Source organism: Galeopterus variegatus, unplaced genomic scaffold (genome assembly GCF_000696425.1).
Source record: "Galeopterus variegatus unplaced genomic scaffold, G_variegatus-3.0.2 Scaffold2498, whole genome shotgun sequence".
NCBI lineage: Eukaryota > Metazoa > Chordata > Mammalia > Dermoptera > Cynocephalidae > Galeopterus > Galeopterus variegatus.
This window is the reverse complement of record NW_007728609.1, coordinates 165,158-180,327: the sequence shown is the minus strand read 5'-3', so window position 1 is coordinate 180,327 and position 15,170 is coordinate 165,158. Positions and strand designations below refer to the sequence as shown.

The window sequence follows — 15,170 nt, the reverse complement described above, 5'->3', positions numbered from 1 at the left end:
AATATCTGCTAATCCTTCTTTTCTTTTTGAATGTTCTGGATTATTATACATGTACATTGTACTATAGTTTCAGCCACACCTGCCCTTGCAGTAAACAGACTGCATTATGATTTCAAGGTCATTTGCACATCTTTGAATACAGTTGTATATAAAACATATTATTAATGTGTGGATATACTGTGATTTGACGAAATACAACTTTAGAGGGGAGAAAACTTAAAGCTATTTAATAGCTATTAAGATTATGCATATATGTTAGAAAAATATTCCTTTTATCTAGTTCTTTTAATTATTAAAACAATCCAGGCTTATGCAAATTTTAAAACATTAGTGTACCAAAGGATATAATGTGAAAAGTTAAATTCCTCTCTCCCTGTCCACCTGACAATCCCAATTCAAGAAAACTACTTTTAATGGTTTCTTACGTCTTCTTTTAAAAGTTTTCTAGGTAAATACATGCATGTATATGTTTACTTAACTTTACATAAAGAAAAATTCTAAATCGGTGAAACATTTTGGTTACTTGAAAAAATGTTAACGGTTTGAATTTTCATGAAAAATATATTTTGGTTATTTAAAGCCTTAGAAATTGGCTATATGATAAAAACAAATAGAAAAAAGCTTTAACTAACAGATAGATATTGCTTCCAGACTTAGCTGATAAAATGCTGTGTTTTCATTTTCCTCAAATTTGAGATAAGTTCAGCCTTTAACACAAAATTAGCACTTTGTGAGATAAATGTCATCGTTTTAAATTGAGGGATTTGTTCTTAAATTATTGTTTTCCAAATATTTTCCTCCATCTCCTTAAAATTTCTAAATCACTAACCTAGATAAATGGTGTAAAGGGTCCCCTGAAATCAGTCAGAAAGTAAAGTACACTGCATAACCCAGTGACTTCTAGCACTAGAGAGAAATCTTGCAATGGTTTGGTAGCCTGAGGTGAACTCGTTTTTCCCACTTGTCTCCTCCCTGTCCTTACTTTAACATAGAAAAGATTTATTTGATATTTTATGTTGCAATGAAGTATTTCTTCCTTATTACTCCCCCTTGTGACTCAGAAGAAGCATTCTTTAGGGTTAGTTTTTAGTCCGAAAACATTTACTGAGTTAAATAAGCCTAGTATAAAACTAAAGTCATAGGTGCTTATAGACCACTTTATTCCCCAATTTTCAGATATTGAAAAGATTTCATAGTAGCTGGTGGAGTCCTTTTAATTCCAGAACAATCTTGAAAACTATTAGTTTGAAATGTCCTGGTTTGGAGGAAACCTGAATGGTCCCACAGTCCCCAAGACTGACACAGAATTTAGATTGCACTTCATTCAGATCTGGTGATTACCCTAAAGCAAGTCTAAGCCTCAGGTAAAAGTTTTCTATAATTGCACCTACTAATGGATGTTCTACTCTGAGTTTTTAACAGTGTTTGGAACAGAATTGAGGATGTGTTTTTTGGTTTGGCCACCTTTAAGCAGGTAATCTTGCTTTAAGTATTATCTATAATCTTTGCAACGACCTCGCCAGGTAACTATTATTATCCCCATCTTACAGAATGATATTTCTAACATACATCATGTTGCTCCCCTGCTTAAAATCCATTAGTGGCTCCCCAAAGCTTTTGGGATCAAGTCCCAATTTTTCACCAAGACCTTCAGAACACAACTCCCAGCCTCCATGTCAGCCTCCTTCCTGGCCACTGTCCCATCCCATCACCAATGCCACCCCTTGTCCCCCATGTTCCATCATAATGCACTCTTAGCAGTGTTTCAATTTTACCTTGATGTTCCCCTCCACCCAGCCTCTACTAGCTTGCTCTATCCAGCTAAAATGCTCTTCTTACACTCTGCTTCACCCAGCTAATGTCCTTCAAGACTCACGTTAGACAGTCACCACCTCTAAGTTATTCTTGATCCTTTAGGGTTAAATGCCCCTCCTGTGGGCTCCCATCAGATGTGCTTCTTTTTATCACAGCACTCATACCGTATGGTACTTTTCTGTCTCCCCAACTAGACTGAAAGTTCCTTAAAAAGAAAGACAATGTTTTATTTGTCTTTAAGTGTCCAACACCTATGATAGAATATTTGATACATGTTAGGTTTAAATGTTGTTTGAATGAGTGACTTAAGATTTCTATCTTAAACCTTGTAATCAGAAACCAGTCTCAAGATCAATCTTCACATTTGATTGCATTTTTGCTAATTCTTGAAATATTGCCTATATCAATCTAGTGGTGGATTAGTCAGGACTCTTTTGGTTGCAAGTGATAGAAATCTAATTAAGGTTGGCTTAAGCAAAAAGGAGCAATTTCCTGGTTCAGTAACTAGACCACAGGGATGAATGGGCTCAGTAACCAGGACTCTCAGAATGCCCTTTATCTCCCTCTCTCACGTCCATTTCTTCTTGTGAGTTGGTGTCTTTTTCTCCTTTGTTGAGGAAAGATTTCTCTCTCCCAAATTCAGTTTTTAAAATCCCACAGACAGATTCGGCTTGTTTGGGCTATACACTTATCCCTCAGATCAGCGAAGCTCCTAAGGTTCACATTAGTAAAGGCAGTAACAGTGTCTGTGTTCATTCTATTTTTAAATCAATAAATACACATAATAATTTTAATTTGTAGATTTCCTCCTTAAAAAGGAACATTTGAGAGCCTCTGAGTAAACACGCACAGAGGTTGGGGAAGATGAGTTTGCCCAAGACAGTAACTCATTTAGTTTATTATTCCACTGGATACTGCTGGCTTCCATGATAGTTTTGACTATTTTGTGGCTTTAAAGTGTTATCTTTCATAGACATACACTGTTTACATAGTGCAAGAATTTCTTAACCTCAGCACTATTAACATTTGGGCCAGATAATTCTTTGTAGTGGTGGACTGCCCTGTGCATTAGAATGTTTAGCAGCATCCCTGGCCTCTACCACTAGACAACCCTGCTTCCAGGGTTGTGACAACCGGAAATGTCTACATTGTCCAATGTCTCCTGGTGGCCAAAATTCCTCCCCCTAACCCTTGAAAACAACTGACTTATAAGTCAAAGGCATGAAGCATAAAGAACAAGGGCATTGAAATATAGCCAGTATGAGGGGGATAAAAACGATAATAATTTTCCAAAATTGCCTCAAGGAGATTTTTGCCAGATCTATAAGTTGCATACATAAACTCTAAATTAATTTATAGTCTATTCTGTTTTTAGAGAAAAACAATGCTTTAAAAAATGTTAAAAGAGAAAATAATATATAATCATTAACATGATTACATCTAGTTTGACTTTTCACATATTGGGGAATAAAGATAGTACCTTACTGCCTCTGTGTTATTTGTTGATATACTTGAAAGAGCTGCCCTAAACCATTTCTCTTTTTTTTTTTAAAAAAGATGACCGGTAAGGGGATGTCAACCCTTGGCTTGGTGTTGTCAGCACCACGCTCAGCCAGTGAGCTAACCGGCCATCCCTATATAGGATCCGAACCCGTGGCCTTAGTGTTATCAGCACCGCACTCTACTGAGTGAGCCACGGGCCGGCCCTAAACCATTTCTCTTATATTAACCATTGGTTATTTATGAACAAAACACTAAACTTACTTTTTAAAAATTTGTCCTTTCTTTAAAAGTAAAATTCTAGAATTCAAACAAAATGTTACTTAAGCAATTTTTATCCATTTTTGATACCAGAACATCATGTTTTACGAAGTTTGGTTTTTTTGAGTGTCCATGTTGGTTTTTTTCTGACTTTTTGTTTGTATATCCAAGCATCATGTGTACTATTGTTTGCTAAAATATTTTTCTTCAAAAATCTTATTTTGAAAGGAAACTTTATACCCTACTATAAATGAGGAACCAGTATTTTTTAATGCCCTTAAAATAAATACCTAACATTTAAAATAAAAGATTTTCATCTTTGTTCTACCTAATGTCATCTCCCATACACAAAGAGGTAGGTAGGTGTACCACTGAATGTGTAATTTTACCTCACATTTTAGTGCACATTTAGTCCTAAAACCAAATGTAGTATGTCATTTAAAAATATGTCATAAAATGCTTTTTCTTATATAACTGAAACAATTTAAATAATGTGTATTATTTATTAGATGGGAAAATGCCAATATTTATGTTTATATATTATGAGTATTTTAAAAGTTATAATTGGGCTGGCTGGTAGCTCACTTGGGAGAGCATTGTGCTGACAACACCAAAATCCAGGGTCCAGATACTGGCCAGCTGCCAAAAATAAAATCAAATTTATATTATATGAATATTTTAAATTTATTTTAAATAAACTTTAAAAACAATTTTAATAATATAGACTTATACAAAATGAAATATGTCAGCACTTTTTTGTATACTCTGCAAAAATGATGAAATGATTTTTAAATTCCTCAGGGTTCAAGAGATTGCTTAATACTGTGAGAAAGACTCTCAGGACAAGAAATGTTGGGAAATCCTACTCAAGGTCAAGGCCTTACCAACTTGTTCCTGAGCCTGGGATAAAGTTGTATTCCTTCCCTGTTTTTCCACTTCTTCGAGAAACTTTGTCTTAGTATTTCTTGGCATCATTCCCTCAGAGAAGCTCATGTGTTAGGTACTCAATAAATAATAAAATTGATTATTTTCAATTTAAGGAAGACTTATCTTGTCCCAGAAAGGATTTAAACCTGCAATGGAATAGAAGTAGATTGCAGACACACACTCTCTCTCTCTCTCTCTCTCTCTCTCTCTCTGGCATAAACATTATATAGTCGTTTCCAAACATGCAAATCAATTATATATGCCTATTTCTATTAAAAATTTAACATTACAAACCTATCCTGAAACAAGCTGCAGAATTTTAATGACTCTTATAGTTGAGTGATGTGTTTAGGAGGGCTCATTATATTATTCTTTCTATACATATTGAAACAGTTTCCATAATTAAAAGTAACAAATAAATAAAATTAGAAGATAGAATATTTTACATTGAAAAATAAAACAAAACGACCACATTTATTTAATTTCTGGCAGCTGGCCGGCACAGGGAACTGAATCCTTGACCAAACAACGGTTTTTATATAGTTCTCTTCTGAAAGGCTCTTTCAAAATTCTTAAACAAAATTTAGTATGAAAATGTCAAAAACAGCTGTGAAAAGCCACCATTCACATGATTAATAGCTAAGCCTTCCTTGCCAACAGACTGCGGCAACTGCTTTCTGTAACATCAAGAAGGCTGCAGTGTTTCATGGGCACATTTAAATAGATTAAATGTCATTTTTAAGATTCTTCTGCCCTACCCCCACCAGCATCTTGAAGATTAAGTGTAATATTTTGAAATGGAAATACTAGCAGGAGCCTTTTTTAGCTTGCCTTGGTCATATAGAAAAAAAAATCTCCAAGGATTATCTGAAATGATTTTTTTCATGAAAAAAAATTAAGGAATTTTTTAAAATTCCCTTTTTAAAGTTGGGTTGCAAGAGAATAACATATCAAAATTAAATTAATTTTTGCTAAATCTTGTAGCTAAAAAACTAGCCAAGCTTTTCTGTCAATGAAGGACAGAAAAAGTGTTTTAAAAAAAACAACAATCTGTTACTTCTACCTTCTACTACTCTTTCCTCCCACACCAAAAAAAAAAAAAAAAGAGAGAGAGAAGAAAGGACAGAGAATGGTCTTAATTCTTAAAAAGTGAAAGATTGAGGCAATTATTACAGATAACTTTCTGACATTCTATCATACTATTTTAAATAATTATTATTATAAGAAGAATATTTTATTATATACCTACTGTACTGTCAGAAACATAGTAGGTACTTTCCATATATTAGCTTATTTAATTCTCACATCAACTCTGCCTGATAGGTGTTCTTTTTTTTTTTTTTCCTTTTTGTCTTTTTTTACTGACCGGTAATGGGATCGAAACCCTCGGTGTCGTGCCCACACCGCGCTCAGCCAGTGAGCGGGAACCGGTCTCCACATGGGATCCAAACCCTCGTTGGGAGCGCCGCCACGCTCTCAAGCGGCACACTCTCCAGTGCGCCACCGGGTCGGCCCAGTGATAGGTGTTCTTAAACCCATTTTACATTTGGTGAAATTGAAGCCCAGAGAAATTTGCCAAAGGTTACATAGCTAATAGTTGTCAGAACCAAAATCTGATCTGTCTGAATCTGACCTAACAAGGTTTAATGACATGAATCAGCTGCCTAGCTTCAATGAACAACAATAACTTACAGCCTCAAGGGGGCTTGGCAAGAAATTGGTGAAGGGTCACAAAAAATGATTACAGTGGGGCGGCCCCGTGGCTCACTCGGGAGAGTGCGGTGCTGACAACACCAAGGCCACAGGTTCGGATCCTATATAGGGATGGCCGGTCTGCTCACTGGGTGAGCGTGGTGCTGACAACACCAAGTCAAGGGTTAAGATCCCCTTACCGGTCATCTTTTAAAAAAAAAAAAAAAAAATGATTACAGTGTGATGTTGAATATACTAATTATCCTGATTTAAGCATCACACGTTGCACACAGTATTGATATTCAATGCTGTAGTCCACAGATACATACAATTATGTTTCAATTTTTTTAAATGGTAAAAAAAAAATTTACAGCCTCAAAACCAATGTCAGCCACTTGTATTGATACTGACTCAGCAGATATTCACTTCGTTTTAAAAGACTAAAACAATTTATTTGCATGTATTATTTGTCCATGAAATCTATAGCCATTTATCCTGACTCATATATTAAGAATGGATTTTTCATTTGTCTCTGCAATTTTAATTTCCATTTGTTCAAAACTTTAGTTTCCATTAAAGTGATGTTAAATCAGGTATGTGTGCTCTTGATAATATCATTTAGAGTTTAAGTAAATTAGCTAACACAATTATTCATTTAATTAGCTAATGCATAATACGTACATTATAATCCCAACCCATCTCCATTAGGACCTAAGACACCTCTAACAAAATACAGGAAATACTGATTAGACAAGTTAAAACAGTATGCTTATAGATGTTTTTAATCAAATTTGAATAAATGATAAAAAACTGTGCAGAAGAATTGTTAAAGAGAGTTTCTGTAACCAGAATAACATTGTTAGTTATGAGTCATGTAAAAACCCTATTTGTAGACTACAATTGGTATTCTAAAACCTTCAAGAGAGCAATATTTACTTTTTCTAACCATTAAGTAGAAAAAGTTATACTTCAGTGAATGATTAACAAGAGTTTAAATACATGTAATTATAAATGCTCAGAGAATAATATTGTGATCCTATTTAAACAGCTTGATTTGATATGAACACTCTCATACATGGAAAATTAGGCCCAACTGAAATTTTACATTACTTTAGAGTATAAAATATGCATTTAATTGCATATAAAAAGTCTTACTGAGAAAACTCAACATTGGAAAATAGGCTATGTTAAAAGAAAAAAGTGTAATTAAAACTACTGAACATTCACAATAATTCTGTTGCTGAAAAGTAGTGGGAATGCTGAAAATACAAAACCTCCTCATTAATTAGCCAGTAAAGAGTGAATCACAGAAGAAGTAATTAAAGTAGTCCTTGAAAATGTTTCTTGAAAATGTCTGAGGGGAACCCTGAGGTTGGTGAAAGCCAAGATCTTTCAGTATTTGGGGGAGTTTATTGCTTGGTTCTTCTTAATCCTATCTTGAACAGAGATTATGTGACTAAATCTTAAATAAAGGGCTGGGTTTACTGTTATCAGTTCTTTCATATTAATCCAGTATGGATTGTATGCCTCCTTCTTCTACCTTGTTTTGAACATCAACATACTATTGTGGAGCAAAAAAACACTCTTCAATACAGAATGGAATCCAGAATTACTAAACTTTGTATTAAGGTCCTGTTTTTCCCTTTGTGGTTTTTTGAATTTGGGGGAAACTGAAGAGTAATAGCATAGAGCGATTAAATTCACTGACAAAAACTACCTGTTTCAACCAATTCTTGACTTTTTTAAATTACAAAAATAGTGCACTTTTATTGCAAAACATTCAAACCATAGAGAAAAACATTAAGTTAAAAATGAAAGGTCTCCTCTTTCCTTACTCTCTAATCCACAACCCAGAAGTAACAACTGCTAGCAGCTTGTTCAATGTCCAAATGTTATTCTATGTATACGTAAACACATACAGATAGTCATATTTTTACATGATTTGAATCATATTATTACATTTAGTTTTGGTTACTGTTTCTGATTAATCAAAATGTAAAAGCATACTATTTTGATTCTACTTATTTCTGTACTTCTCTCTGCTATTACATCATCTGAAGGCAGGGACTATTTTGTTAACCTTTTTCTAAATGTCTACTACTGTGCCTTGTATTTGCTAAAAAATGTTTGTAGACTTGAATTTAAGCAAATAATCAAGGTACACTACTTATTTCTGTACTTCTCTCTGCTATTACATCATCTGAAGGCAGGGACTATTTTGTTAACTTTTTTCTAAATGTCTACTACTGTGCCTTGTATTTGCTAAAAAATGTTTGTAGACTTGAATTTAAGCAAATAATCAAGGTACATGGATAAAGAGTGAAAAAAAGGGATAAAATAATTGCCAGAGGTTGATGGAAACTTAGATAAATTAAACTGATTTATCTAAACTTGCTTTCGCTGATGTATATAACTTCCTGTAAGGAAAACAAAATGAAACAGAACAGAAGGTAAGGCTGATGATTTCCCCCTGTGCTCGAATACTGAGGTGGCATCCCAGCTGGTGAGGCAGAGGAAGGCATAATCCAAGCCTCAGACTGAGGCTTTCTTGGTCTACTGTTCCTTGTTTTTGTGCCATGTCTGTTACATACCTGTGCATTTTCACAGCCTGTTTAATCACCTTCAGGTCTAAGGTATAGAAGTGTGTTCCAGTATGGCCAGTTAGCTCAGTTGGTTAGATCGAAGCCTTATAACTCTAAGGTCACAGATTTGCACCCTGGATCCACCAGCTGCCAAAAGGGAAAAAAAAGGGGTGTCCCAAAGGCACATAATTTAATTTGCATGATATCCTGGAAATGACAGTAAACTAGAAGGCTGACGGACTTAGTTCTAGTTATAGCTTTGCCACTAACTGAGACCTTGGACAGTCACTTATTTTGTGGGGGGAGTGAGGGGCTTAACTTCTATAATAGAAAAATGTTTTTAAATTGGACAAAATGACCTCGAAGGTCCATCCTCTATCTCTAACTAGTAGGCAAGAGTACAGAAGGTGGAACGATTCACCCCGTGACACTAGAAGTTACCTTACCTCTCCATCCTTTGGTTTCCTCTCCTCTAAATTGGGAATGATAATAGTACCCACCTCACAGGATGTAAATGAGGATTAAATGAGATAGTACACATAAAACACTTAGAACAGTGCCCAGCACATACGGCACTAGATAATGTTAGTTCTTATTATCACTGTATTTATAGTATTAAATTTCTATGGCTCTTCATTTAATCACTATTCTATTTGATCATGAGAGTCACTCATCTCTAGGAACCATTTAAGTATTATTTGGTTGAAAGGAGTCCTACGTGTTTTGCAGGCATAGCATCCCTGCCCTTTCAGTCTGACACTGACAGTGGTGTAAAGATCACCATCCTGATGGGAAGACAGTCAAGTACAGGAGTGGTCCCCAAGGGATTCATTTAGCCTCTGACACCACTGAGAAAAATATCCAATGCCAACATTACTGGTTCTAGGAAAGAGGCACAAGGAATTACACATTAATGTGACATGCTATGCTCAGCCCTTGGACAATATGGTTTTCTGAACCCCCAAATTTGCTGGCAAGTCCTCCATGACCTTTCTAGGTGCGATCCTGGATTCCAGACATACATAGACATTTTCCTCTCATCATGCAAGAGTGGGATATGGTACTCTCATTCTAGGACTCTTTAGGTCTTTTAATAACCAAGTACAGCAGAAAGAAAATATAATTTTATAACAGTCATAATTCACATCAAATGGCCTTTCCCCAGCAGCTTCAAAATTTAGAACTGGTAGAAAGCAGGATGGTGTAGTAAAGTGATTAGAGAGACCTGGGTTCAAATCCTAGCTCCACCACTGTCCAGCCTCTGTAGACTTCAGTTTCTTCTCTAAAATGGGAAAAATAAGACCTGCTTTGCAGAAGGTGTATTATCAATAATGCACATCAGGTAACCAGCAAACTAGCTGATCTATAGTGGGCATTCATTCAACAAGTGTTCTGTGCTGGACTCTTCCTTGGGCATCTGTGTGTATAGCTGTGAACAAAGCAGACACAATCCCTACTCTCAAGAAGCTCTAGGCCAGGCGTAGATCCACACTGCATGAGCCTGAGACTTATACAATATGGGGTACTCTTAAAAAAAAATACAAAATTTTGGACACAAAAGTTGGTACAAAAGTGAATATTTATTTAGAATGAAAAAAAATCACAACAAATTATTGTAGTTTTAGAGACTCAGATTTCTTTTTTCCTAAGGCCTCTTTAGGGAATTTGCCAGAAATGCTCACCTAGAAATGCTTCCAACTGCAGCATGGCTTCCCAACTCACCCAGAACATTTACAAGGACCCAGGCAAGTGAGGGGCCCTGAAGCTCAAGCTTCATTTGCTGCAGGCCCTAGAAGTAATAGGTCTTGTTTTCATTATTATAAATATTATATTTTTTGTAACTTTCATGGCGGTTTCTTTGTCGACTATCTTTACTCTTTATTCCTAAATTCTGAAGAAAGGCTTCAAGTCACCAACCCAGGCCATTTTAGCTTCAGTTATACCCTGAGATATGGTCCTTTTGCATGAAAAAATTACTATCAGGATTACTATTGTTAATGTAATAGTAACAGAAAGCTTAAAATATCATTTCACTGTCTACGAAGTTGGCATGCAAATACTCCCCTCAGGCAAGGAGAACTTCAGTAAATCACCAATTACTAATATTGATTTCTTCTAATCTGTCTTCTAATATGGGTAAACCCACACATGCTTCATTTAATTAAATTATGAACTTATTCTAGACCTTTCTCCCTTTGTGTTGCCAGGTTTAGATTCTGGCTTGGCCATTAGTTTAATTTAGTAATATTATAATTGCAATTAGAATGCTATAATAACAGGACCCTTGTTTTGAAGGAACAAGTATGGTACAGTTTAGTTTTTACATGTTTCCTGCAGGGAAATCCTGAAATAATACAAACAGAACAATCAACAATTTGTTAGAATAATTTGAAAATGTAATGATTAAAAAGAAAATAGGATGGTGTTGATAACACCGAGATCAAGGGATCAGATCTCTGCATCAGCCAGCTGCCAAAAAAATAAAATAGGTATAAAATTCATTAAAGTGTAATTACTGGGTTATTCCAACTATGGAAAACATGAATTTGGATCATTAAAAACAGGAAGGAGGGCTGGGCAGTTAGCTCAGATGGTTAGAGCACGATGTTATAACACCAAGGTCAAGAGTTCAGATCCCCACACCACCCAGCTGCCAAAAAAAAAAAGGAAAAAATAGGATAAATAAATATTTTCTTTATGAAAGGTGGTAACTTTTTAAAATATTTAAATTCTTTCCTAAGAATAATGAGAGTAAGATATTGTTTCCAAGAGTTTCAAGACTGTCAAAAAATTTAAAGAAGTCATATAATATATTTTCTTTCTCACCACTATACTAATGAGGACATAATATATTTTATGAAAGTAATAGTTGCATAACTTTTTAGCAATGAACAGTAAATTCTGCATACCTTAAGCACACACCCAGTAAGTATTTGTGGAATGCAGGATGAATAAATGAATGTTAAATAATCTGGAAGAGCAGCATTTGTAATTAGCATAAAACTTGGCACTAATATAAAGAAGTTCTGAGTAGCTGAAAAATGAATCCAATTCAGGTTAATCCAAATTAGTCCCAAATGACAATGAATAAAACTCAATAAACTGCAAACAGCAAATGAGGACAAACATATTTAGCCATGAGCCTTGCTCTAGAGGTAAGGGTTTAGGAGCTATGCGCAAAACATTCTTCATGCCTACAAAGACTTCTACCATTATTTTCCACAGCAAGTTAAGTAATTTTCAGCTTTCTCTGTCAAAGTACACCAAATTTACATTTGTATAATTTTCATAGGGTCTTCACATATATTACCTCATTCAATCTTAAGAATAATTCTCTAGGGTGTTTATTTTTAGCTCAGTATAACGAAGGAGGAAACTGAGGCTGCTGAGAGGGAAATGATTTGTCCGAGATCACGAAGCCAATGAGTAGCTGGGCCAGTACGAGAGCCTGGGTGTCCCACTTTCAAAACCAGAGTTCTGTCCCCGATAGTACCATGCAGGTGAGTAGCCCTTCTATATCCTTCTCAAAGGCCATTTATCCCCAAATAGAGCTATCAGTGTTTTGCAGCAGATAGTCAAAGAACACTCACACCAATGGACAAAGTATGTGGAAAACAATTTAGGAATATTTTAAACAATTTAAAAATTTTAACATTCCTGGAATTAATGAAAGGAAATAATTCAAACAAATTAAAACCTATATGCCCAAAGTTAGTTATTGCAGCACTATTTACAAGAAACTATTCACAACAAGAAAAAAGAAGCAAAGAAGAAAAACAAGCTAATTTCTATCAAAAGAGAGAAATGACTAATTAAATCATATTTCATCAAACTGGTGAATTGTTCCACTGATAAGATAATCATGAAAACTAAAAGTGACATGAAATATGTTTAAAGTGATTTTAGCTGGGAAATATATTTGGAAAGGCAGGAAGGGAACACATAAATATGAAAATATTTTGTTATGGTTGTAGAGTTTTTAAATAGTTTCTTTAACAGTTTTTATTTAATACTTTACTAGATAGCCTTAACAATGGACAAGTTTACAGTTCACACGAAGATACTTCACCCACAACATGGCTAAAATCATGCAGATTTGGAAACCTAGCTTTTGACAAATGATTGAGCATTCCTTCAATACACACATATGATGTGTTAGGTTTGTCCATCCGTCCTTTCACCAGTGTCCCGCCACGTCTCCCTGATCTCTAACCTCTTCTTCATCTCTGTTTCTGAAGTTGTGCTTGCTATCTTATTTGCTTCCTATCATCCACAGAATTATCTCAGTATGGACTTCCAGGGGCATCAAAAGGATCTGTCACGTTGGACTGTAGGAGGGAACAGAATGAGGTATTAGGTCCCAGCTGTCTCTCAATGACATTAGGACCTGATAGCTGGCTCAAAAAGAAAAAGCAGCTGACTTCCCCTCTGAGCTACTAAACCTGAAGAACAAAGGTTGAGGCTCCCTTAGGTCAATCATTCCAAAGGCCTAGTACAAGATAGAGGGTAACCTTGGAAAACTGTAGGATGACTGTTGAGCAAGGTTGCAGGGCCCAGGTTGCACTCCCCCTCAACCCCATTTTAGTTTTCCTAACAGATGTCCTTTATGAGATGTCAGACCAAAGAACATATAGATATCCCTGTTTCATCAAGATTTATGTCAAACTCACCATCTAAGAGCAAAACTTTTTACCTTGTTGTTTGGCAAACAGGCTCAAGCTGTAACTATAAGTGCTGCACAGAGAAACTCCCCCACATTCTCTACATGAGAATGGAAAGGCTGTCATCAGCTCAGAGCAAAGATAACCCTAGATACCTTGATAGCCTGTGTAAATAACAGCAAAGGTGAAAGAGACACAGTGGAATGGGAAGGTCACCTTGGGGCATGACAACACATGCATATATGTCCAGAAAAGTTGCCTGGAAAGGTACTGCAAAGGTACATATCTGTTGTATTCTAAGCTGTAGTATTTCTCATTTAAACACTGATATAACCAAGATTTTGTCACAACTTAGGTTATCTTTCATATAATCACTGAAATACGCAATAGAACATTTATTTTGAAGAAACTCCTCCCCCTGTTTTAAAGTATTAGAGTCCTACATTAGGTTAATACATTTATACTAATTTAATCTCACTTTCTCTTTAGTGTCTGATGGCATCATATTTGCAAGGCAGCTAGTTTATGGCTCCGAATCTTACACGTGTTCAGTACTTTCCAGTTTACACATCAGAAGTGCACAGCAGCCCTGACGAGAGGTGCTAATTGCTGTGTCTTCTGTGGGTAAAAGCACTAAGGCTACCAAGGGATTGAGTGACAGCTTAGAATAAAGCAAACAATGTCCCCTTTGAATCTTAATAATGCATGACTGCTTTTGTTTCAAATCACGAAAGAAAAAAAAAGCAGTTCTCAAGACTTTCTGTTGTGATTCTAGCCACAAAAAAGCATAGAAAGAATGGTTGAGACCATTTAAAGCAGAGTCTGCCTCTAACTCCCCTGTGATTCCTTCCAAAAGCTGTAACCTCAGATTGGAAGGAAGGGAGGAGGCTACAACCTGAACACTTCTCGCACAGGAAAGCGTTCTTAAAGATCCTTGGGAACATTTTGGTGCTAAACAGTTCCAGGATCTCCCAATGCAATTTTTGTAAGGACCGAGGAAATACCTCAAGGCATGTACTCCTCCAGAAAATCTTTTAGGGAATGATTTAAACTAGCTTTTCTTGCATAAAGCAGGGTGGCACCAGTTATAGATTCCTCATGCCTTACATCAGTGCCTACTTCCTCCACCCTAGCAGGATTCACAAAACCTTTTCAGTGTCCACAGGATCTATCAGGTTTGAATCCATTGCTCTTATTTGCTTATTTTTGACCTACAAAAAGACAGTTTCAGATAATTCTTCTTGATATAAAACATCTCCAGTGAATGAAAGAAAAGCTAAGAAACAAAACTAAAAGCAGACTCTGTGGGTTAAAAATAATAAGGGTTTGTGCATTTGTTTTAGAAATGCTCAAATAGAGGAGAAATTCAGAGACCTGGGGAGCAATGTCAAGAGGGATGCAAGTCAGATACTGTGGAGAAGAGAGGGGCCTGACACAGATGAAAGACAATTCCATGGCTGGCTGGGACAGAGAAGCAGCTTTGGGCACGTGACTGGCCTAGAATCCTTAACTGGGGTTCTTAATGTCCACTCCTCCTTCAGCCACGTGTCATGGCTCTTTGCTGAACATGCCTTCTGGCTTTCAATTATTTTTTCATTTAATGCCTTATTTTATGCAATATTATGTTTCTCTTTCCCACATTTCAATCTTATTTTCCAATTAAGGAACTTCCTGAAGGCAAGTTCCTGTTCCAGATATTTCAGCCTTTCAGGGTGGGGCAAGCCAGGCATTG

General features: G+C 35.9%; 1 protein-coding gene across 2 annotated transcripts in view; it reads left to right on the top strand.

Moving 5' to 3' along the window:
- Positions 1-15,170, top strand: part of KLB (klotho beta) — a 32,987-nt gene that overhangs the window by 2,316 nt on the left and 15,501 nt on the right. The gene's annotated exons all lie outside the window — the stretch shown is intronic.